We start from the raw sequence: 24594 nt of genomic DNA on the forward strand, positions 1-24594 counted from the left end.
GACAGATAAACTAGAAGCCGCTTTCTCACAGAAACAATGACGAAACAGTGCAGTGAGGCTCCAGGGTCAAGTTTAACCCCATTTGGCTAAATTCCAACTAGCCTACTACTACTTGTCTGAAACGGGCTCTCAGAGTAAGAACAAATGAAGATGGTGAGAAGCAGCATGAATCAACTGAGACAAGCCCGGTCTCTAGTTAAGAGACCTACCCCAGGGTCCCCATTAGTTATGTGCCCAGTAACTACCTAGTCAACTGACTCATTACACAGCAGAAGTCACCCTCATCATCTTTATTCAAAAGTAAGCTTGAACACGTGATTCTAAGTGAGCTTGGTGTGTGTGTGTGTGTGTGTGAGAGAGAGAGAGAGAGAGAGAGAGAGAGAGAGTGTGTGTGTGTGTGTGTGTGACTAAAGCACCACCCAGGGCCAATTCTGCCCACAACACGTATGACAGGCACTTGGCCAGGGCTCCAGCCGTGGTCATTGTAGAGCTAGATTTCAGCACTTGAGACAAGACTGGATGTGAGCCCTGAGGACACTTAGAGGGTCCCCAAAACAAGGACGCCAACATGGAAAACAAGTTTCTATTCTTCAGTTTTCCTAGTCAGGGCACGAGTGTGCCTCAGAAAGGGCAAAATGCTGTGATGAGTTTTCTTAAAATGAAAACAAAACAGAGTCAGAGACCATTGTTTTCCAAAGCAGAACATTAAAGGAGTTTATGGTTCTTGAAAGGATTTGCGATTCTGGAAAGGAGAGGAGCTCCTTGGGTTGTCATGGGAGGGACCCCATCTCCTCCCATGAGGGCTGTTGTTCTTTGAAAACTGATTCGCTGCATTGGCTCTTGAGGACTGCATTGGATGGGGATTTGGCAATCAGGTCAGAATATGTCTGCCAACCCCAGCTACTGAACGGGATAGAAGTGACAGAGCACAGGAAGAGGAGTGAGGAGGGGCACAGTGATTTTCTCCTGATGGGAGGCCTTCCCACTGTGTGGCGTTTCATTGCATTGATTCAAATGTCTGCTAAGAACCAGATGAGTGTGGGCCATGGAATGGGAGCCAGGAATTCAGAAATAATTAGGTCAATCTTCTTTGCTACCATGCAGAGCAGTGGGTTACGGATTCCTAAACTGGCCGTAGGACGTAGGCACCTACCTACTAGCTGTCCCTTAAACACAAAATATCTACACAAACTTGAAAAGGAAACTCAACCATGTTGGGGTTCCGCATTATCGATATCATGGTGGTGGTTTAAAGTAGATCATCTCTGATCTCTCCTCCCTCCAGAATCCCTGATTTAAATACTAAAACAAAGTTTTATATGGAGTAAAATAAACATAATATTGATATTTGGGATGGTATGACATCATTTTGAAAGTTTTTAAATGAACTTTTCAGAATTGGAACATTTTTTCTTTTATCTAAGAGATTTTTTGGTTGTTGCTTGTTTATTTATTTCTTGTGGGAAAATCTAAAGCAAACATGCATTTGTCAAGATCTAACACCAGGGATTCAAACATGTGTTGTTTTTCCTCCTTGCTTTGTAGGAATACCAGTTTCCTGGGTGAGCTTCCAAACTTTCTCTCAAGAAGCAAGACAAGGGCACTTTCACACAGGGCCCCTGGGAGGACATTCACAAGGAACCTTCCAGCGCTCATCCTAGGAATGGGCCGCAGTTCCCCTCCCTGTCCCAGAAGGGGAGCCTTTTCTCTTAACGATGTGAATTAATCATGTGGCAGTTCTGTCCCTTCAACGTTGCTCAGATACAGCTGTTTTTCACCGTCAGCTTGCTCTTATTTCTAGACCTGAGTTTCGACAAATACCTCCACATTGTACATGTGGCAACAGATTTGACTTTGGCTCTGAAGAAAGAAGAAATCCGTGTATTCAGCATATCATACAATGTTTAGGAAATAGATTTGTTTTCCCTCTTGCTAACTTTGAAGGCAGGCGTATACAAATAAACTGAAACATCTAACTGCCGTCAGAGGTCGTTTTCTCCGGGGGAAAACGTACGTGTTCTTTTACTAAAACAAGTTAAAGAATGATTGCCAAAGCACATTTGATAGAAACTGGCTTTTCAACTCTGTGGTACCTGTTTCATCTCGACTGGAAATTGGATTAACTCAAAGCTTTTCCTTTCTCTTTTCTCACTTTTTTTTTTCCTATTTATATTTCTAAGACCCTGAGCAAAGTCTTTCATCTAAAAATTCATAGACTAATCTCCTTAAAATGCATGGCAGAAGATCTGAATATCCATTTTGGCAAATGTTCCTAGAATTTCCTCTGTTCAGTGTTATTTGAATTCTTCTCAAATAAGTTCAAAGAAGTGTTACAATATACAGTATGTGTAGAGTCCCTAAGCCTGAACTGCAGTTTTAAAGTCTCATATTCATTAAATGGGCCACGTACATGGCATGAAACAGAATGGGAAATTTGACCAGGAATGGTATGATGGGATCTAAATCTTGCAACTCAAACCAAAGAATCTTGTTTGATATGGAATATTTTCAAGCTGATTAGTATTATATAGTTGTCAAAGTTAAAATGGAACTTTTTTCTAAATACTGAAAGTTCTACGAATTGGATTTTTTATTATCTTATATACAGAGGCCAGCCAGAATTATAAAAAATAAGAAAAAAGGTTATTAAATTAACCCCATACCATCTAATTCAACTCAATTCAATAGAATTATATTCTACTACTACCCTATTCTATCCTACTTTGTTCTGCTTAGAACTAATCAGGTGCTCAATGTGTTTAAAGAAAAGCACTGGAAGTTATAAGAAACAAGGTGATTTTCATTACACTACCTGCCTGACAGCGAGTGTTTTTGTGTTTCCACGTAGCGAAGGCATTCGGAACACGTTTTGCTAGGACCTGGCTAAGAACAAGACTGGGAAGATATGAAACAGACAGTAAGGGATTTACCTCCCAGAAGGCGTGTGCTTACATCTCAAGGAGGGTGGGATCTGGAGGGTGTGGACATTCCAGTAGTTGTGAACTCAGAGACACTGAGCTTATCTACCTGGAAGATGTTCCTTTATATTCCAAAGGGTAAGAACCCAGGATCTTGCCCCTACGGTCCCCAAGGAACCTGTTTAGACTGGGGAACAAAGAAAGCCTTTTTTCTCTTTATGAGAAGGGGAGGTGGCAAGCTCTGCCCCTCCTGTGTCAGTCTCCAGCTTAATGTTTTTGGGATTCCTCACCTGTGGCCTGGACCCTGATACATATAGGCATAACATCTGGCTCTCATCACATCACCCCAGGTGATGGAGCAAGGAAAATGTACGTACTCATCACTGTAACCAGGAAATAATAGCCTATCCCTGGGGCACAAACCACGTGACTGCTTTTGGACTAATACGGATACACTGATTGATTGATCAGTGGATGATGGGTTGGTAGACAGATGTCCATTCTATAGCTGAAGACAGAAGGGTTACAGAAGGCATATTGTAAATGTCCTAAGAATAAGAACCAACCAGGAGGGGATGTAGGGGAAGATAAACTACATGTGGCAGAGGGCAATCTGGGTAGATATCTTGAAGCCATTTGCTTTTGTGAAAGAGCAGTAACTGCACTCCAAGGAAGCAGACTGGGGCAGACGAATGAATCATCCGGATGGAGGACATAACGTGAGGAAAACAGGTCTGTCACAGGGGGTCTCAACCACAGTGAGGTGTCACAGAATGTGAAATTGGAAAGCCAGAGACTGTGTCCGAGGGTGGCTCTGACACAGACTTGAGAAGCAAGGGTGGCCTTGAGTAAATTGGGACCTATTTCAGATTGCTGAGAGAAGAAGGACATGATCAGAGATTTCATCATTTTATTGTCCAGGAATCGAACCTGCCGTTCCATGTTTATGTGTGTTATCGAACTGAAGAGTAAAACGTCTGTTCCAAATCACCAAAACCCTATGTGGTCTTTTGGGTCTGTTCAACCATCTAATGCCTTTAAAAGGAAGCGTTGGTTTCAAGGGAAGCTGCTGAAACATACTGTCAGAGAACATGGACTCTTTTATTTCAAAATATTCTGAATCCAGATGGATGGCAAAATTCTCAGTCTCAGAAATGTCTGGTAATGAATAGTCCATTTCTTCTAATAGTCCATGTTATTCTGTTAGGGCTGCCATGAAAAGGGGTCATAGACTGTTAGGGCTGCCGTGAAAAGGGGTCATAGACTGTGTGTCTGGAGAAATGGATACTCACTTCTTGAGATGCTGGAGTCTGGAAGTCCGGGACCAAGGTGGCTTCTCCGGAGTTCGGTCTTCAGTTTGTACATCTTGCTGTGACTTCCCTCTGGGTACACGTGTGGCACTTCCCCTTCTTCTTATAAGACAGCAGTCACCGTGGTCTAGGGCCTCAGCCTACCCGCCCCACTGTAGCTTAATTATCACTTTAAAGGCTACACCTCCGCATAGAGTCACTCTGAGGGTTAGGAGTTCAGCAGGCAAATTTTAGGGGGACACACACCTGCATCTCTTGTGTATTTGTGATTCTTAAATCGTAATTTCCTGAAACCCCGAAGCTTAGATTTTTCACAGACACAGTGTTATTTGTTACAGTGACAGAACACTGGCATAATTCAAACCCTCTTACTTTTAGGCCTGATTTGCATATTGAGGCATGAGTGGAGGGAAGAGAATATTACAATTCAGTCGGACGGCAAGAGCGTCTCCTTCTGTCTTTCAAGTCCTTTATTTCTGCCCCCTTTTGCCTGATGCACTCTCTGAGGTTTGTTGGAAAATGGACAGAAGACTTTCCATGGAAGTGATGGATAAATCATCTTCAAGAGATACATAAAAGAACATAACTTTCCAATTTACTCTCTTTTTTCTTATAAGAGCAGCAGACATTGGGGTTTCAGGGCATTTGGTTTAGACTATTACAAAATAATTCATGGGAGTCATTTTCCCTTTTTTCAGAACTCTTCAGTGAGTTGTCTTCCTTTGTCAGCCTCTTTATTCATGAAAAATGTATAGTCATTTAAAACTCTCGATGTTTGGGGCGCCTGGGTGGCTCAGTCCGTTAAGCATCCGGCCAGCTCAGGTCATGATCTCAGGGTTTGTGAGTCTGAGCCCGCGTCGGGCTCTGTGCTGACAGCTCAGAGCCTGGAGCCGGCTTCAGATTCTGTATCTCCCTTTCTCCATGACCCTCCCCTGCTCACACTGTCTCCTTCTCTCTCAGAAATAAATAAAACATTAAAAAATATATTTAAAAAATTCTCGATGTTTGCCCCAAATTTAGATGTCCTTTGCACAGACACCAATGCACACAGTATAAATCAACAGATCTGTATGTCAGGTTTGTACTGACAATATGGTGTTAGATGAACACGAAGAAAAAGAATCCGTCCTTGCCTCGATGTAACCTATCGGCGAGTGGCTGGTGCCAAATAATAATGAAACTCCATAAAGCAACTTTTGTTCATTATTTGCAAATAAATAGGTTTCATTAAATTACTAAGGACCTCATTTTTATGCTGGACAGAAGCCTTAGGAATTAAAAAATTCAAATTATCAACGTGGAAATAAAAACGAATCTATTTTATTTCAGTGAGTTTGAAATACTTGCTTCTCTTATGACCTGTGGCTTTTCAAAACCTGGGAAGTATCTCAGGCAAGGTCTGAGGAGGCCAGCGCATCTGGCGAAGTCCATTCGGACATGGGCGTAACGGATGCAGTGTCCGCCAGGCCGTTGGGCTCTTTAGACCCAGAACAATTCCTGTTAAGAACTCAGTGAGTCTCTTAAGCATTTCTAAGTCTTATTTTTCTAAGTCTCTAAAGAAATGGCTGTCCAGGTTTGGGAGAAGAATAATCTCCAGGAAGGAAAAGCTGTTTCTTCTCGGGGATCTGGCAGAAGGAGTAGCGGCCACAGAAGGGTCACGCACACAGGGGGAAGCTGTGGTCGTTACAATACCAGGTGGGGACCAAGGCGAAGACGAGAGCCGTCTGGACCGGAGCTAGATCACCACCGGACTCAGTGTTCGCCACTTCTTATGCCTTGGTTTTAGAGAGTTTCAAAGAGAGGAAGTGGAAATACTGATTAAATTAATCAAACAGAACCGTGCAAGTCTTCTGTTTCTGGCTTCAAGCTGCCAGTATCAGACTCAGTCTCTCAAAGTAAATGAGTATAACCGCTGGGCACAATGTACACAGCCGTCGGTCACAGGCGATGGATGGCAGCTTACAGGAGCCCGCACCTGTGAGCCCACGTGTAACTACCAGGGAGCAGGAAGGGAGAGATGCAGAGAGCACAGCTGTCTCACTGGGTGAGGGTGAAGGAGACCAGAGGTGCTAACGTGGATGGGATTTGGAGGGAGGGGTGCTGGAAAAGGGGGATCCTGGGGAAGGAACGACAAAAGTCTGCATGGAAATTCTTTAACTACAGACTGGCTCCTGATTGCCCGCGCAGGAGGTGAGGCTCTGGGGGACGGCAGAAGACACATCTCCAAGAAAGCAAAGGTCCTTGGAGAAGGGAACATTCTAGACATCATCTTGTGCTGGGAAGATGCTGCAGATGACATCTAACCGGAGGGGGGAAATTAGTTGGATATTCTGAGACTATATAAGGTAAATACTGACAGCACTGAAAGAAAACGGAAAATCCACTATCGTAGGGGAATTTTCACATATGCTCCACAAAGCTGATAGACAAGCAGGCAAAAATCTGTAACTGTGAAGATCTGAGCAACACTATTAACAACCATATTGATATGATGCGTAGCTATATGCACATATACTTATATGCATGTATATTATTGACATGGTATCCAATGGTGATAGATCTTACATTCTTCTCAAGGGCTCTGAGAGTATTTACTAATATTTTCCGTGTGTTAATTCATAAAGCATTCCACAAGAAATTTCAAAGGGTTGAAACCATTCGGATGACAGTTTTTGACTATGGTGAATTAAACCAGCTATCAGTAAGAGAGAGATAAGCAGAAATTTATCCACAGATCAGACATCAAGCAATACATTTTTTAAGTAAACCATAATTAAAAATTCAAAGCACAATTTATAAAAGTATTTTAAGTGAATCATAATGAAATTTCAAAATGTCAGTATGTGTAGATGAAAGTAAATGCTCAGAGGGAAGTTTGTAGCAAATATATTACAAAGAATACTGAAAGTAAAATATGTGAATTTTCTTTTTTTCTTTTAGATGGGGAAAAGGGAAGAGGGAGAGAGTCTGACACTGGGCTCAATCCCAGGACTCTGGGATAGTGACATGAGCCAAAATCAAGAGTCCAATGCTTATCCACCCAGGTGCCCCAAAATATCAAAACTTTCATCTTAAGAACCTAGAAAAGTAGCAAAGCAGAACAAAGTATGTATACAGAAGACAATAAGGAGAAGAGAAGACAGCAATAAAATGGGGAAAGTAAAGTGAATGTTTTCTACCATAGGAACATCCATAGTGCTCACTTCAGTGTGCAATTACTGGCCACTTAGTAATTTCTAAATAACGTGATGTGGACACGTGAGCTGTCCTGGTTCCCACGGTGCAGCAGCATGGCGTGTGAGCATTGCCACAGCCAGAGCACGGTGTGCCTTCCGTGTGCAAGCAGAGCATGGGGCACCTGGCATGTGACCACGCACTCGATTCTCCAGACAAAGTGGATGAGGCAGACATTGTCATCTGCCCTTGCTTTTAGCTGAGAAAACTGACATCAGAAACGTGAAGGGTCTTGACCGCCATCTTGTAACTTGTAGCGACGCAGAGCTAGTATTGTACCCTTGATGCTCTACCTCGTGGGTATGTTCCTTAGCCATTCGTGTCACCTCCCCGTGAACGAGTTCTCCATCTTCTTGTGCTGTTTGGGCCAATTAAAGTATTTCTCTTCTTGGTATATCTTTCCCTAGTGTGGAAAAATTCTTATGGCGTTAAAATTATCTTTCTGTGTCTCTGAATAACCTAAATTTACATAATATCTATCTATCTATCTATCTATCTATCTATCTATCTATCTATCTATCATCTATATACCTATCTACCTATCTTTCTTTGTAAAGAACAACTTGTTTTTAAGTGTCATTTGTCTAAAGGCATTTTTACAATTTTTTTTACATTTATTTATTTTTGAGAGATAGAATGAGACAGAGCACAAGTGGAGGAGGGTCAGAGAGAGAGGGAGACACAGAATCTGAAGCAGGCTCCAGGCTCTGAGCTGGTTGGCAGCACAGAGCCCGACGCGGGGCTCGAACCCATGAACCGTGAGATCATGACCTGAGCCGAAGTCAGACACTCAACCGACTGAGCCACCCAGGCGCCCCTAAAGGCATTTGTTAAAATGCATATGTTAAATGCACATCTGTAAAGACGTTTTGAAAAGGAATAAAATTATTTTTGATCTCAAGTGAAAGCTTTTGAGTCATTAAAATAGTAGAAGCCAACATTCAAGAGTCTCTGATGGTTTGCCTCCCTCCCTCTCCCCACCTATTTCGCCCCTTCTTCTCCCCGACAGTCCTCCATTAAGTTCCTCCTAATCCTCCTATATGTGCAAACATGTGGTAGCTGTCCTTCTCTGCCTGACTTATTTTGCTCAGCATAACACCCTCAAGTTCCATCCACGTTGCTACAAATGGCTATTTCCTTCTTTCTCATTGTCATGTAGTATTCCATCGTATAGATAAACCACATCTTCTTGACCCGTTCGTCCATGGATGGACACTTAGGTTCTTTCCATGATTTGGCTATTGTTGAGAGTGCTGCTATGAACATTGGGGTCCATGTGCCCCTATGCATCAGCACTCCTGTATCCCTTGGGTAAAGAACAAACTAAGGACTGATGGGGGGGGGAGAGGAGAAGGGGGGTGATGAGCATGGAGGAGGGCACTTGTGGGGATGAGCACTGGGTGTTATATGGAAACCAACTTGACAATAATCTATTTTTAAAAATAACTAAATGTAAAACTTACAAAAGATTAAAATAGTAGAAGCCAGAAACAGTTAAAGATCATTGCGTTTTTTTTTTTTTTTAATGTGATGCTCCACGTACCAAGTACTTTACGTCCATCTTCTGAGCGAATGGGAAAAATCAGTCAATGGTTGATGCAACAAAGGTGTTCATCAACACCTTTTACTCAGTCTTAATGGTGAACTAGATTTGTTTTCAGTACATNGTGCTGCTATGAACATTGGGGTCCATGTGCCCCTATGCATCAGCACTCCTGTATCCCTTGGGTAAAGAACAAACTAAGGACTGATGGGGGGGGGAGAGGAGAAGGGGGGTGATGAGCATGGAGGAGGGCACTTGTGGGGATGAGCACTGGGTGTTATATGGAAACCAACTTGACAATAATCTATTTTTAAAAATAACTAAATGTAAAACTTACAAAAGATTAAAATAGTAGAAGCCAGAAACAGTTAAAGATCATTGCGTTTTTTTTTTTTTTTAATGTGATGCTCCACGTACCAAGTACTTTACGTCCATCTTCTGAGCGAATGGGAAAAATCAGTCAATGGTTGATGCAACAAAGGTGTTCATCAACACCTTTTACTCAGTCTTAATGGTGAACTAGATTTGTTTTCAGTACATCACTAACCTTCATATCTTTCCCTACAAAAAGTTACAAATGTCATTCAAAGGATGAAATGCAGTAATTCTGAATTTTCTTCTCACTCAGCTGAACAATTGAAATTCCCCGTTGGTAAGCAGATCTGAGGATGTGGGTCCCAGCCTGCTAGAGAACAGAGAGAGAATGTCAATGATCGTTTGTTCTTCTTCCAAAGGATCAAACTCGAGGTTAATGGAATCACACTGAATAATGAAGGAGAATGTCCAGACACATTTTATTAAAAAAACATGACCTTTTAAAATTCAATTATATATGTTCCCAATAAAGAAGTTTAACTCAATTCAATGGCTCACCAAAATAGTGAAATAAATCATTCCAGATCTCCAAATTCGTTATGGCATTGTTCTGAAGTCTCACTTTAAAAGTTATATTGGAAAACAAAACCCTATTCTTTAACTTGGTATCAGTCTCTTAGAACCCGAGTCAGTCAAAATTTTTGCAAAGTGTGTGCTACCTCATTTTATGTTTTAACCATCCATTAGTAAAAAACATAGAAATATTGTAGGTGTTTTTCTTGTTTTATTCCACGTGCACAGGTGAGAGGTAGTTAGTGGCTCGCAATGAGCATATCGTACACACTTATTCTCTTAATTTTAACCACTCTTCCACGACAGTGTGATTCTCTTACTCCCGGTCACCTATGCCTTTACGTGATGGTTATGCTCATCATCAACCTACTGCACTTTTTAGTTATGTGTATAATTTCTGCTACAAAGTTACAACAATCTCTAATGATTTTTCTTGCCTTCCAATCATTGTCTATATTTTGATTGGGATTGGAAGCAGGTCCCCTCTTGTTGGCCAGGTGAGCTCCTCATCTTCATTCAGGATTCAGTGAAGAGAACAACTTTTGTCTCACGAAAGCATATCTTGAGCTCTAAAATGGCCGTCTAGGAGACTCCCTGTGCTTAGTCAGAGTATAACTTTTCTATACAGAATCCAATTATTTCTGTATAACTGCGATTATTATTTGGATCCCTCGGGCCCTCACCTGTCTACTGCTGGATTACAAGGCTATTGAACAGGTGGCCTGATTCCCAAAAGCAAGTGGTGTGTCCCCGCACAGAGTAGGGCTTTCAGAACATCCGATGCACAAGGAAATATTCTCTCTGTGACATGTCCTATCAGACCTGTAGGGCTCTCTGGGATGCTTCTCCCATTACTGTTTCCATCACCCAAGGTTCCTCCTTGACCTGAACTTCCTGCCCTGATAAAATAGTTAAACTTGAAGTAGTCTTCACTTTTGCTTGTTTCGTTGGGCTTCACGTTGAAAGAAAAGATGGGCTCCTTCAAACATTATTCGGTAGTCCATGTGCCTCATGTAGTCAACTTCTGAAGAGCTATAAAAATGGTATATATTTATACAAAGAATTGTTATAATGAGGAAAATTGTTCCTTTTCCCTTAAGATTTTTAGACATTACAGTTTGTACCAATTTTGCTTTTATTTCATCTCGAGATGTCTAATGAGAAAACATTGAAACATCAACAACTAGGAAACAATAAGCCTGTGTATATATCTTGGGAAATTTACTTTTATTATATGTTTATTTTAAAAATAAATATGTTTTGGGAGTAATTGCATCTGACGCTCTCTTTGAGGGTAATGGGCAAAAAATGTTCCTGTTAAAAAATGTATAATTTAGAAGGGGCAATTTTCTTGAAAAGATTCTTTTCTTCTTAAATTTGTTTTCCTACTGACATTTCACTCTGAACATTGGTCTTGATTACAAATGCACATTTTAAAATTCACATCAAGTGGATAATTACTGTTTTCTCTCTCCTTTAAAATAATTTTCCTCATGATATACTTGCATAAGTAAAGTCTGTCAGCCGTCAGCAATCAGCGGTCCCCACTGGAGGCGACCACTTGCAATTCTTCTGGTAATTCTCTAGTAATTTCTGCTGGTTGTTGCCATCATTTCCCCAAGAAACCAATCATCAAGAAACCCAACGACATTCATGCTGCTTGTCCTGATCACTGCATTTCAGGTTGTATGTACCTGCTTCCTGCTGTCATTAAGCCACCTATTGCAAAATGCCTGAATTGCATCTGATACCACTTAATGTTAGGGAGAAGGAAATCTGAAGTTAGAATTATTAGAAAATCAGTCATTTGAGGACCCACTTTTATTTGCCAGTCTTCCCTTCTGCTGTCAGCGTTCAAATGATTCTGAGTTGAAATCCCAGCCACGATGTCTATATGATGTTGTGAATTTATACCAACTCTGTTGATCGCTGGGTCCTCTGTAATTGTGTGAATGATAACCCGCCCCAGCCAGAGTTTTATTGCATCAGGTAATGTGAAGTTGGGCTCAGCACATGCCAACGTGCCCAGTAAGTGGTTACCACATTTCTTCTCCATTCACTTTCCTCAAAGTCAGGGTCTAGGCAGTATCACAACATGAGTTTAGCAGGTAGGCTTAATCCTTTCTAAGGGTGCTTACATTTTACTGAAGAGCCTGACAAAAATGATGGGGGTCTCTGTGAGTGAATCTTTGATGGAGGAAAGATAATAGGGAGACATATATGGAGACAGGGAGTCTGTTGTTGTGGCCTCGGAGGCATTCCAGGTCTGGTCTCTCCCAGATTCTGCAGGGTACCAGAAAATACGCCCGAGCATTGCTTAAATTTCTACCACAGGCTTTGAAAATGTGATTTTCCCCTAAAGGTAAGATCCTTGGAAGTCACAAAATAGCAATAGACCTAAACTGCCTCTAAACTGTATTCCTTCAGGGAAATTACAAAGGCATAGAATTCAAAGGCTTACCTTGTTTTAAAGTAATTTAGAGCCTTATGAACATACCACGCTTCACTTTCAGAGATGGGGACAGGTGTTTCACCGCTGACTGGTTTGGGACAGCTGTCACCCCCGCTCGAAGAGAGTTCGAAAATACTTCAAACAGCAGGTGCTTGACTTAAGCAGGTTTCCACCTGCAAGCGTTTCCTGCCATTCCGTGATCTCCAACAGAATAGTGAGCCACACAGCCACTGGGGGGCGGCAACGTGGCACCGGGGTCCCCATGGATGACAGAAGCCAGCCTGCAAAATGACACCAAAGGGCTAAATCGTTCTAATCGTGCCCTGCAGTCTCCTGATACCAGGATGAAGTCAAATATGAGTCGTCCGCTACGTTCCTAACTTGACGATCTCGGGACCCTCTTACCACCTCCAAACCCACACCTTCCAATTTAATTATTTAGCAGGTAAGTTGGGAAATATAATCATTCCGTGCATCTCAGGGCTATGGAATTGCATGTAAATACACCTGAATAAGAACTGTATCTTCTGTGTTTCAACTTGTAAATTGAAATCAATTTCGGCTTCCAAGTGAATGCAAGAACCACAAAATGTGCAATCCTTAAAAATCCAGTTTTTGTCAAATTTGCTGGTTAGTCGGTGGCGGAATCTCTAGTTCTAAAACAAGGGAGGGGACAGGCCGCATTTCCTTCCCGTAGCTGTATGGGGCGAGACATTTACATCAGGCCAAACAAGCTGATGCAGAAAACGAGACAAAACAAAACAAAAATCTGTGTCTCCTCCTCTCCACTCAGAAGCGGACCGGGGTGTATCCTGGAGACCAGCGCGTGGAAAACGGAAAATGCGGAGCCAGAGGTCACCAGGGTGCGTTCGTCTCCCTGATGTGAGAGTCTAAAACCAAGTACCAACCTTTGTGAGAAGAATATGGCCAGATCCTGACAACTGACCGAAGGGCCCTTCTCGGGCTCGGGGAGCCGCGCCTTCGGGACGCAGCAGCAGCCTCGGAAGCGGTTAGTAGCCCCCTGCGTGCCCTGAAAACGCCTTGGTTTCGCATGTGTTGCCGACCCAGCTTCGCCGACTAGGGAATTCTGGGGCGGAGGCTTATTTCCGCCGCCTGCTTTTGTTCGGGCGTTGTGTCNCAGGGGCTGCCGGGCCGGGCAGCGGAAGGCACGAAGCCCGAGCCCAAGACATGAGCGTGTCCTGATTCCCATGCGCTTGTTTACAGAGTGAAAGGAAAGCACTCACGTCCAGGAGACCTTGTTTCTTGACTCCCACACACACACACAAAAAAAAAAAAAAAAAAAAAAAAAGAGNAAACGTGCGTTTCTTTACTAGGTAGTTGGCTCGTTTTCGTTTTTCTTTCTTTCTTATTGAAGGTGTGGTTAGTGGTATCCCTTTGTATGTGGTTATATACGCAGGATTCTCCTGACTAGTAGATGATTTAATCTTAATATCTGCAGGTCTAGGACATGATAGGAACTCAGGAGATATGTTTTGAATACACTAACGAGTAAGCGCAAAGAAAGGGGACAAGACTTTTGTGTGTCACATGTGTGGCCAAGGTCACATCGAATCATAGCGTCAGAATTAAGTATATATTTAAACACGTGTATCTTCACACACGGACACCTGGAGGGCGAGGGGAAGCGGACACGAGCTGTGCCTCCTTCCCGTGTTTCTGCGTCTCCTCAAACGGGAACAGACGTGTCCCCAGACCTCTGCTCTGCCTGTCCCCCTTGACTCCACCCTGGGAAGGGGCCCTGCGGGGGCAGGCGGGACTCCATGGCCATGGGCCTCAGGAGACGACGCGGGGCCAGCAGCCATGCCGGGCTGTCCTGCTGCATTTATTCAGCCGAGCCAGGGCCTTCGTTTCTCAGATCTCTGCCTGATCCCTCCTCAGGGAGGGGAGCGGTGAGCGAGCTCAGCCCGCACGGCCTGCACTCTGTTCCCCCCTGGGCCCTGGTGCTGGGGACACAATGTGCTGGGCGTGTGCTAGGGCTCCTAAGTCGCTTCCGAGCAGGGAGTCAGCTGGAGCGGGGGCTCATGGGAGCCCGCCCTGGCAGCCTACCCTACCCTAACCTGCCCTGTGGGTGACGCTGCCCCCAGAGCTGGTGGCCTCCGGACAGACGTCCATCTGGAAGAGCTGCACACGCTCAACCGAGTGATCACCGTGCACTAGAAAGGTGCATCCGGTGCTTGCCCAACTATTGGCAAAATGGTACATTGTTGCCACTTTAACCACTTATCCCAGTGGATGCTGCGAAGCAGCAGAGCCCAGAGTAGAGGAGGGCGAATGGGAACCCCTAAACCTCCGTGGAAATCAAGGAGGTGCCGCTAACCAGCTCCTTAACTTCTGTCAGATCATGATTCGCTGCAGAAATCTTTAACTTCTCTCCTAATTCAAAAAATTTTGCAAATCTATGAATTATTAAAATGAGGAAATGCTTCCTGTAGACACGAAGCACAGAGATTCTTTATTATTATTAATTATGATACATTATTATAAGTTAAATATAATATTAAGTTTCAAGAGTCAAATAGTTGACACCAAAATATTTTCCACAGTATTTTGAGAGTCATTCTCTTGCAGAGTTTTTTGTCTTAACTTTTAATCCATCATGAACGGGTGATGGTTGACTTTTCCCCAGATACTTTCATATAATCCCCATTAACATTCTGCCACGAATTAATACTTAATTAAAATATATAATCATGTTTTAATTCCTTGCTTGTTTCCCTAAATTCCTTGCTATTTATTAATACATAACGAGCATACTATTTGCATTTTAATGAACTTCTTCATACTTAATAAACATTTGTTATTGCCTTTGTATCTGTTCACAAACAATAGCTAATTCCCTAATCTATTAATCTATACTCCCCCTGCACAATTGCTTTATCTTGTAATTTCTCACTAAACTGAGAAAATATTTACAAGGGCTTTCTTTCTTTGTTAAATGCTTTTTAAAATTATGGCTGGATGCTTCGGGAAAGCTCACCGTATTAAGTTGTAAAATCCATCGATTTGCTTAAAATGTATGTAATCTAGAGAGAACAGGGCCACGTAAAAAAATTAGCAGGGTGCGAACCAAACTTCATACATGATTTAATCACTCTGTCACACTGGCCAACAGGGATCCTTCATTTTACAATACGCCAAATCAATACTGCTCCAGTATCAGTTATAATCTATAGCTTTCCTGTTCTGGATTCTTCCTCTATGGGGAAACTAGAGCTTCCTTTTCCTTAGTGGTGAATCAATTCTGAAACATTCCTCAACTATGATCTTGAGCAATGCACCTCGTTACCCTCAATGAAGAAGGTCACAGTGCTCGGTCAACAATAACACCCAGACTGACTGTCAATACACAGGCTTTGGGTCCTTTTTCAAAGGCTTTTTGAAGCACTAATTAAAGGGAAAAAACAGTTTGATAAAGAGATCTTGTCTTATTTAATGTAAAATATTAGAATCATAGCTTCATACAAATTTAAAATGAGCCTATGCCAAAGATTTTATTTGTCGTTAATAAGGGACTCTGTGAGGTGCTATCAGAATTCAAACATTGTTGTAGAGCAGGTATACATAGGGGCCATTTAACAAAGGAAAATTAGGGGAAGATTTGGTGTTCCATACAAAGCTGGCTGATGAGAAACAGGACAATGAAGTGCCACCTGTCAGGTATCTTTTCCTCTGTTTGGAAATTCTTTTTATTTCTAGCAGAAGAGAGAACCTTTTTAGGTTTATCTCTGTCCCTATAACGTTATAAAACAGTCCATTCAATAAAAAAAAAAAATCAAAGGTTCAAGTTCAATAGCCCCTTTTTAAAGTATTGGATAAATTTTCTGACAAAAGCTATTTAACAAGTAAAAAGGGAAAAAGTGGGGGTGCCTAGATGGCTCCGGCGGTTAAGTATCTGACTTTTGATTTTGGCTCAGGTCATGATCCCAGGGTGGTGGGATCGAGCCCCTGAATAGGGCTCCCTGCTGAGTGTAGGAACTAGTTAAGATTCTCTCTCTCAGTCTCTCTCTACCCCTCTACCTGCTTGTTCTCTCTCTCTCTCTCTCTCTCTAAAATAAAATTAAAAAACAAACAAACATGAATACTGATAAGAAGATGGTGGGAGCCCCCACGAGCTGGGCAATGTGAGCCGTGTCCAAAGGGGCAGCTTGCCCTTGGCCGGAGTTCCTTGTACCTTGTGTGTATATAGTCTACGTGCTATNTTTGTAAAATACTATGTAGACCAAAACAAATGAAGAAACTACCTTTTGGGGTTCAAGTTCCATCTCCTAGGCATCTCAGGAGGCACTGACCTTGGGGAGGGTCTGTCCTGGGGTGTTGAACGTCCTGGTGGCTTTTGACAAGGCCACCATCGGCCACCATTTGCCTCCTTAGTGTGTTGTTACCTTCCCTGAAGGCAAATTAAACATTTATTGTGTTGACATCGGGCTGGAATCCTCTAGTTCTCTCCCTGAAGCCTGAGGGCTTCCAACTTATACAGAGTTACAGCCTTAAGGCTGCTACTCCCACACCCGTTCTGGGGCTGTTGCCTGACCAGGTCTCCTGGCCCCGGGAAAAGCCCGGGTCCCTGGTGCTTCGGCATCGTGAATCTCTGCTGTGGCTGGAAAGCCCTGGCTTTCTCTTGTGCGGGAGTTTTGACTTCTGAGACTTAACAAGACTTCACAAAACAAAGACAGAGCTCGGTCTTCATAACAGAGTGGAGATCCCGCCCAGCTGTTGAAAGTAACATCACAGGCTAACGTATCTCTGGACTGTGATCCCATGGGGACTCGACCATCCGGCCTTCACCTCCCCCTCCCCACTCAGTGTCAGGGACGTGATGAGGGCTTGGCGTTCTCCAGGGTGCAACCTTCAAGTAATGGGATCAGCCTTCAGAAGGGGCCACTCAGTAAGATGTATCCAGAAAGCCAGCGGACAAGTCCCTAGTTGGGACATCGGGCAAAGCCTCCCCACTAGGGAGACTGGGGGCCCTCTGCTAAATCATGGTTCTTATAATAAGGGGACCCTTGGGGCGCCTGAGTGGCTCAGTTGGTTAAGCGAACGTTTCCTCCTCCGCATCTTCCGACCTGACCCCGCTCTCTCTAAAGGCGGCTGCTGCCCCACACCTCCCCACAGTACTATCTGGTTCCCCTCCTTCACCGCCCCGGGCACGATGGCAGAATGGTCTCCTAGCTGCTTGTTGCTTTTTCAACTTTTCCTCTCCATGCTCTCGGTCATCGTTTGTGAAAGACGCAATCTACTGCAAGTTAATATGAGAATGAAAATTTGATTGTTATGCCGTCGCTTGCATTCAATAAATTTTACGATGGCCTTATAAATGGCCGCTGTTAAGGTTGTTCCCAGGAGCTTAGGCGAGGGAGAGATGTATGAATGATTCCCTAGGTTTAATTGTGAGCCTTGGGTCTGACTGTTTCCTTAATATTTCTTCCACAAAGTAGTCTTCCTCATTTTGTTGTGGTCAGCAGGGTCCCTTAAATAGCTTCCTTTTGTATCACGCCCACTAAGTCCTTAATTTGTGTCCAAAAGCTTTAAAAGGCACAATCACTCACGTATTGAACTGGCCTCTGTTCCAGAACTGTATTAAGTGCTGAGGCTGCAGAAGTCTGGGCACAAGTATAATGGGCTGAATACCTTCCAGGCCCTCGCTTGGGTGCCTGACCTATGTGCTGTAGAAGATGGTCGTCCGTTCTCCCGTGGCGCTCCCCTCTGGGAAGTTGCCCCTCCCCAGCCCCGGGGTGGAGGGGGTTGGGGGCTGGCCCTCATGTCCTGCCCTGCGCCCCCCACAGGATGGAGACGAGGTGCATCCCCAAGGAGCCAGCCCTCCTGAGACAGTCCCAACCAAGCAAGCTCATCATTTCCCACTTTCTTGGGGATGGATTGGAGGTCAACAGTTCAAAATAACCTGGAACTAGGCTTCAGCATCCTCATTAGCCATGGGGTCAATGCCACACAAAGGGCGGTTAGGGGACTGGCATTGCAGCCAGCACCTGGGGCTTGTTAGAGATGCAGAAACCCAGAGGCCCCTGGGTGGCTCAGCCGGCTAAGCGTCCGACTTCAGCTCAGGTCATGATCTCATGGTTTGTGGGTTCGAGCCCTGCATTGGGCTCTGTGCTGACAGCTAGCTCAGAGCCTGGAGCCTGTTTCAGACTCTGTGTCTCCCTCTCTCTGACTCTCCCCTGCTCATGCTGTCTCTCTCTTTCTCTCAGAAATAAATGAAAAACATTTTAGAAAAGGGGGCGCCTGGGTGGCTTAGTCAGTTGAGCATCCGACTTCAGCTCAGGTCATGATCTCACGGTTCGTGGGTTCAAGCCCCGCGTTGGGCTCTGTGCTGACAGCTCAGAGCCTGTGAAGAGCCTAAATAACGCCATTTTAAAATTAAGACCCCCATTAAAAGCAACCTCGGGCTGCACATAGCAGCAGTCTCAGAAAAATCTGCAGATTGTTCAAGGCCGAAACCCCTCCCCAATTAGCCAATGAGAGGAGGTTAAAAACACTCCTGCGGGCTGAGACAAGCGCTGCTCCCCGTGCCTAACTCACCTCATAAGTGGTCATTTTCAAAGGAGTCTCCAAAGGCCGTAATTGGGCTCCGCCTAAAGTAATGGACTCCTCACAAGTACCGAACGGTCAAAGCTGTTGCCAAGGGTATGAAACAAATGTGATTGGTGTACAACACGTGCACTGTAACACCCCAGTCCCTTACCCCTTAAAACCCTGCTCACTATTGTTCGGGGCTCCGCTGCGGCTGCTGCTGCTGTGTCGGTAGGGGGGTGAGCCCCTGCTCGAGCTTGTAATAAAGACCCTTTTGTTCTTGCATCGGTGTCGGCTTCTGAGGTCACTGGGGACTCGTGATTCGGGCACAACACCTGGAGCCTGTTTCGGATTCTGTGTCTCCCTCTCTCTCTGCCCCTCCCCCACTCATGCTGTGTTTCTCTTTGTCTCAATAATAATAAACATTTAAAAAAAAGCATGTTTGCATGTGAACATTTCTAAAACAAAAAAAAAAAAAAAGAGAGAGAGAGAGATGCAGAAACCCAGGCCGTCCCGGCATGGAGGGTGTGGGGTCCACTTCAACCAGATCTGCAGCTGGTCTGCGGACTAACTGAAGTGTGAGAAGCACTGACCTCAGGAGGGCAAGAAACAAAACAAACAAACAGCATCTGTCACTACCATTTTTGCTCGGGGTCCATGCCCTTCAAATGTAGCCCATGCCCGGATCTTCTAGTGGATCAGCTGACATGTTGACTTCTTCAAATACCAGTGTGTGATGGCTATTTTTTTGTCTTGAGAATTAAAGGGTCCTCATGCCCCAACAGACTGGCTCGTTTAATCCTCAAAACAAAAGGAAAGCAGACACTTGATCCCATTTAATACAAATCAAACTCAATGGCAGGAAGGGACAATAATCTGGATAGTCACACCTCTGATAGGTGGATCAGTGGGGTTAAAAACTAAGTCTAGCGTCTCTCAAACCTGCTATCTCCGCCTGCCCTGCCTGTGATACGAAGAAGACCTGATTTCCCCACTGGAAAAACAGCTATAGCCCAGCGCTGCTTGGACATATTCCGTGACTCCATCCGGGGCCAGTAAAACATGTATCGGCAACCCCTCTTACAAGTTGAAGTCCCCCAAACGAAGCAAAGGGAAACAGTTCATTTTTTTTTAACACAAAGTCTGTAGGATGAAACAAAGAGTCAATTTATTGATCTGATTTGCAGATTAAAGTCACTGCCATTTGCTGGGTTTAACCTTTTAAGGCCATCTGTCTCATAAAACCCAGAGGCCAGAAACAAAGAGCATCTTCAAATGTAAAACTTCCAAGCATTTGCATTGTTATAAATTCACTTTTCAATGAGGTGTTTTTTTTTTCCCTAAAAGACCATGTCTACTTGAAGGTTCCCTTTCTTTCAGTCCAAAGGATTGAAAAAAGGTACCATCTGTCAAGAGAGACAGGGTTTTGGACAAAGTTAATTCGGTCCAGTCTTGCTTTGAATGGATTATGATTGTCCATAGTTTCTTTCATTGAATTTTTTAAGAGAAACTCACTAAGAATTTCAGCCACAAAAAAAGAATCTCTTCAAGTTACTGCACACCCTTAATTGTTCTTTTTTCTTTTTTCTCCCCAGATGAATGGTTGAAGTGTCCTGGGAGATCCCACCTCTCCTATTTCAAAAAAAGAGTCTCTTCAAGTTACTGCACACCCTTAATTGTTCTTTTTCTTTTTTCTCCCCAAATGAATGGTTGAAGTGTCCTGGGAGATCCCACCTCTCCTATTTCACTGTGTGTTTTAAAGACACTTGTATGTGCCCCCACTGAGGCCATGGTGTGAACTGGTGGCCAGGTGGCCCGTTACACACAGGCAAGAGTCACCAAAATGGGGGAACAGAGGTGCAGTGAGCAGATGCTGCTGGAAACAGCGCTGGCTGACTTGCTCCATGAATGTTTGCCACTAACCTTCAATTTGCAAAAAACGAAAAAACAAAAACAAAAACAAAAAACCCCCAATACCTGCAGAGTGCAATCCCATGAGGTGTCTGTGTCCCATTCCACATAGTTTAGGGACGTGTTGCAAGCAACACACTGGAAACTGGAAGAAATGATAAATAAAACTGCGCATGACCCCTTCTGCTACTTTCAGAGACGACAGCCAAGGCTTTCCCATTACCCCGAACAAGGTGATGCTTTGAACAGCTTGGCAGTTATGGATATGAGGTCACATCTTTCTCCGGATGGTTTTAGAGTCTCATGTTCATGGCTTTGCTTTTCATTTCTAGAAATGCTTTTCGTTTCTGGCTTTTAGGAATGCCTTAATATTTTTAACTGCCCTTCATTTACATATAAATATTGATATCTGGTTAGCTAAGGCTGCCTTCGGCACGAGTCTGGGACAGCTTTCTACCAAGTGACTTGACGTCCTTTCATAAGCAGTACTAAGATTTGTTGTTGTTGTTGTTGTTGGCTGCGCTTCATGGGTATGCCTGTCTTCTCGCTTCTTCTCTGTCTCTCACTCTGTCTCTCAGAAGTGCTCACGTGAACACATAGACATGCACACAAATATACCACATTCATCTGCACGTAGTAAGTACACATCTCGGATACACATTCAGGGGAGTCATTTACTGTTTGAATTGATTTTTCTTATTCTATTGACATCAACTTACCCTTGTCATTCACAGCTCTTATTGCACTCACTATATGTATCTCCAGTTCTCTCTATTATGTCTGGAAATAAAAGACTGGGAAAAGTCTTCCTATATCTAATCTAAAATGCATCCATTTTGTGGGACTATCTCTTATGTCCATCTATCTCCATCTAGATTATTATGCAGCGTCTGAGTAGAAAGGCACTTAGTAACACTATTTGCATTGAGAGAGTTACCAGAAATTACACAAGAGACCCGCTACCCACATGCGCACAGAATGCTAATTTTCTCCACATTACAGGTGTCTGTTGTGTGATACATCCTGGGGTCCTGCTCCAGAGACAAAGGGCTAGATGTTTGTGTCCCCAAAATTCACATTTTGAGAGCTAACCCTCAAGATGATGGTGTTGGGTGAGGGGCTGGAGAGTGATGAAGTCATGAAGGTGGATCCTTATGAGGAAATCCATGCTAAAACGAGAGAGCCAGCCAGCTCTCTTCCGACCATGAGAAGACAGAAAGCATTCCTCCCTTAACCAGCAAAAGTCCCTCACAGAGAAGCCAACATGCAGACCCTGATCTTTGACCTTCAGCCCCCAAAACTGGTGTGTTATTAGAGCGGCTGGTGTACAGAATTTCTCACGGCAGCTGAGCTCAGCCACTGCCGATCTTGACAATCCACCATCACCTTATTTGTCCCACCCGATCCAGCTTACTCTTGTTGGTGTTTGTCTGAACTGTGGGTTACTGTGTAAAGTGTTGATTTGTTTATTGTGAGAGAGAGAGACAGAGAGGGCACAAATGAGGAAGAAGGAAAGAGAATCTTAAGCAAGTTCCATGCTCAGCATGGAGCCCAACGTGGGACTCGATCCCAGGACCATGAGATCATGACCTGAACCAAAATCAAGATTTGGACACTTAAATAACTCAGTCGCCCGGGAGCCCCAATTGTAGGTTACTTTAAATTCAGCGTTCTGATTCTTCCTTCTAAACCAAAGCACCACTGAAAAAATTAGAGATCACTCTGTTAATTCTTTGAAATAGTGTCTCAACCAACCTAAATCATATTTATAATATTTAATTTGCTATTTTCTTAATGTTGGATAAATATTATTTATTTACTTATGAATGTTTTTTTAACTTCTAAGCTCAGAGGCTTAAAAATGATTATTTATTTCTGCTGATATTTTTACATCCACATGTGATCCTGAATGGTCTGCATGCAGAGAATGCTCCCATATACTCAAGAGGCAGATAAATTCACCCGATGCTTCTCAAAAAGCTATCGATTTCCACTAATGTCTTCTTTATCCATTTTTCATTGTTCAGCAGAATAAAGTGATAAACACATAGATCTTTTTTAACCAGACAGTTGAGTACTGCACCACACACACACACACACACAAAGTACTTGAATCTCAAATTAAACAAGTACTGGAAACCTGTTTTCTAAACAAATTCCGTTCTTCAAGAGTCTTTCCAAAATGCATGCACATACAACAAAATACCTTCTAGACTATCTTCCATCCCCCCAAATTGCTTCATAAAATTATATTCAAGAGTATTTATTGCAGTTTTAAAGGAAAGTACTGATCTAGGAGTAGAACACAAGAAAATAAGGGCACCTGAGTGGTTCAGTTGGTTAAGCATCTGACTTTGGCTCAGGTCATGATCTCAACAATTGGCAAGTTCAAGCCCCATGTCAGGCTCTGTGCTGACAGCCCTGAGTCTGGAACCTGTTTCAAATTCTGTCTCTCTCTCTCTCTCTGCCCTCACCCCACTCTCACTCTCTCCTTCCCTCTCTCAGAAATAAACTTTGAAAAAAACAAAAAAATTAAAAGAAGAAAAAAATAGAAAACAAGAAGATAAAACTATGGCAGATGTTCATTGAAGCTAGAGGGTGTTGGGGGGTGGTAACACTCTTCTTCGAGCACCACCTCCAGGAAGGCCTTAGGCTCCTTTTATGGTGTCAGAAGACCATCAGGGTCCTCTTACTACAACGTTTTCATACAGCACACATAAGGACGCGGCTTGGAATAGGTGCACAATCATGTGTTTCATGCAGACCAAACAATTCATGCCTCACTGTGTGTTTAGTTACAAGCTCCCCGAGTTGGATGTCATGCTAGGGTGGCCGGTCTGCACCCACAGATGTGCCGCTCTGTGTGTAACACCACGCCGGGTGAGCTGTAGCAGCTCAGTGCACCTTTGTTGAATTTGCTGTTTTTAAACACTCGAGTATAATTACAGGTATTTGAAAGGCGTGTTTTGGAATCTCCCTGAAAGCAAACTGAAGCTTAAATTTACACACACGCGTGCACACCAATAACTGGTTAGTTTTTAAACCACTTCTCTGAAATTCTCTGAAGGAAATGTGTTGTGTCTTTCCTCATCAGGCTTGGCCCTGAAAGGACATTAAAATTAACTAAAGTAATTAGTTGGATTAAAGGCACGAAGAAAAGACTAGATGACGAACCCAGGAAGTTGGATTTCCCATACGCGCTTCCTGGAAATGATACCTGCGTGGTTTTATTTGTAGCCAGTTTTGATGGTCTTCCATCAATCTGTTCTCCAACGTTGTTTAGTAGCGGGAACCGTGGTGTGGACTTCAAGCTAACAAAGGTGGTTTTAAACCCAAGTGGGTCGTTCTTTCTGCTCATCACAGCAAACTTTTCTCTCCCACTTTAAAAATATTTTAATGGCTAAAAAATGTGAATATGCCAGTGCTTTTAAAGTCACAATTACAATGGTTTCTAAAGAGGAAAAGTGTCGCCCTTTCCAGAAGGTTCTATTAATCCAAACATAAAGCTTGTAGACTTTTTGTCTGGCATTTTTGCTTTGTGAAGTCAGCTGAAAAGTGTCCCCCAAAGATGTCCATGAACCCAGGATGCTACCTTGTGTGGCAGCCAGGACTTTTCCTGCATGATTCAGCAGAGGATCCTGGGATGGAGCGAGCATCCTGCCTTACCTGGGTGGCTCCTGATGTACTTCCAATAGTGCAGAGAGGAAGCAGCGGAGGGAGCTTTGACCACGGAGAAGAAGGCTGTGTGTAATGACAGAGGCAGAGACCCGAGTGATGCTCTTGGAGATGGAC

At 43.5% G+C, this 24594-nt stretch overlaps 1 long non-coding RNA gene across 1 annotated transcript; it reads right to left on the reverse strand.

The window, feature by feature from the left end:
* Window positions 1-9417: 9417 nt before the first annotated feature.
* Window positions 9418-18951, reverse strand: LOC144238097 (uncharacterized). The gene is made up of 3 exons (XR_013337013.1): window positions 18901-18951; window positions 12355-12626; window positions 9418-9690 (listed from the first exon to the last, which is right to left on the reverse strand). It is a non-coding gene; the product is annotated as an uncharacterized LOC144238097 (long non-coding RNA).
* Window positions 18952-24594: the final 5643 nt, after the last annotated feature.

The sequence above is a fragment of the Crocuta crocuta genome, unplaced genomic scaffold, assembly GCF_008692635.1.
Source record: "Crocuta crocuta isolate KB4526 unplaced genomic scaffold, BGI_CrCroc_1.0 scaffold111, whole genome shotgun sequence".
Classification (NCBI taxonomy): domain Eukaryota; kingdom Metazoa; phylum Chordata; class Mammalia; order Carnivora; family Hyaenidae; genus Crocuta; species Crocuta crocuta.